We start from the raw sequence: 1687 nt of genomic DNA, 5'->3' as shown, positions 1-1687 counted from the left end.
GTGAAAATAAGCTGCGTTCAAAATAACACGGACTTACATGGTTAGTGAACATGCTATCCTTCCCGTTGTCTTAAACATCACCAACTGAACTCCTGCACGATTCCAATGTATTAGAACCACATCACATGCTGAATGATTTGCAATAATACCTAAATACAATACTCACGATACAATCTATAGTGGCTACATATGAAACCTAGCTGTGAACCAAACACTTTTTTAGTAATCACCTAGCTTACTAATTAGTTTGTCATCACTTATGACACTGATTATACAGCTTGTACACGCCTAAACGCCCTTGACATTTCTATAGTTGTGCCACACACACATACCCAGTCTAGTTCAGTTCAATTGCCCCTAGGAATTAAGCACAAACAACAACAAGGAGCACCAACCAAAGTGAAGAGGAACGCAAAGGTAGCCGAGCGCTGGAGGCAGCAGGCGTCCCTGTCTAGCACACTGCTGCAGCGCGTCCTCGTTGGTAGCGTGGTGCATGGCGAGTGCCGTGGAAAGTCCCCCTGTTGCCTGCTCAGGACCCTTGCATCGCCGCCGCCGTCCATTACCTCGCCGTGGAGAGAGAGATGGGTCAGGTGCGTGATCGTGGGTTAGTGGCGGTGCAGAGATTAAGGAAGAATCCTTCCCTGACACCGAGCCGAGGGGAACAAGCGCCGCACGGAACGGACCCCCCGCACCCGCACCCACACTGCCGACCCGCAGAGGCGAGGCTCAATGACTGGCACAATGGCGCAAAGGAGAGGGTGTGGGGAGGAGCGAAAGGTGGAGGGGAGCTGGGGGCGCTACGTGGCGTCGCAGAGGAGGCGGCGACACGACGGAAGGCAGATGCAGGGCTACGATGCACGGAGGGATCGGGGGCGCTCGCAGCGGCCGGCACACAGAAGGTGATCGACCGGCATTCAGGAAAGCGCAACGGATAGGTTGGAGAGGGCAGGGGACATATGTGTGTGGTCAGACCGACTCAAAACCACGATCCATCCCCTTACGGGTGGGGCCACAGGCGCCGCTTAAAACCTCGATTAACCATAGGGCAGTAAATCCTGGGAGCTTAGTAACTGTACTAATGCCATTGATGAAGACCATGGGGGCGATTTATTTGATTTCTGAAGTGAATTCGCACCGCTCAAATGTTAGATTTTCAATGTTATGCTATCGATGAAGACCGTGGGGATGCCCTAACCCAACGGATAGCGATCAGCGTTGCCCAGGCAGTGACGTCGGTGAAGACACGGAGGCAACGCTGCATGCATTTACTCACACCGCCAACGCCCAGCAGCAGCATTATCGCTTGCGATCGATCCAGATGCATTGCACTTGCTGCTGGAGTACTAGTAGTAGTGGAGTATAAATGAAGAACAAGGCCCAGCATGAACAATCTTCATCCGTTTTCATTTACATTCGTCCCTGGAGAGCACGAAAGCCAACACGAGCAAGATGTCGTTCTGCCTTCCACTGAGCTGCAGGAGGACTGTCTTCCCCAGGTCAGCACCCTTAATTATTTCCTTTTTTTCTCTCATAATAATTACACACAATACACAATCAACATCTTCTTCTTCTCTTTCAAAAAGAAACATCTTCTTCTTCTCAACCAGGACAATGAGCAGCATGGATCACCATGACACCGCCGATCCATTCTCCGACTACGACCAACCTGCTGGGTCCATGGATGGCG

The sequence above is a fragment of the Triticum dicoccoides genome, chromosome 1A (genome assembly GCF_002162155.2).
Source record: "Triticum dicoccoides isolate Atlit2015 ecotype Zavitan chromosome 1A, WEW_v2.0, whole genome shotgun sequence".
Taxonomy (NCBI): Eukaryota; Viridiplantae; Streptophyta; class Magnoliopsida; order Poales; family Poaceae; genus Triticum; species Triticum dicoccoides.
The sequence above is the reverse complement of the archived record's forward strand: the minus strand, read 5'-3'. Positions refer to the sequence as shown.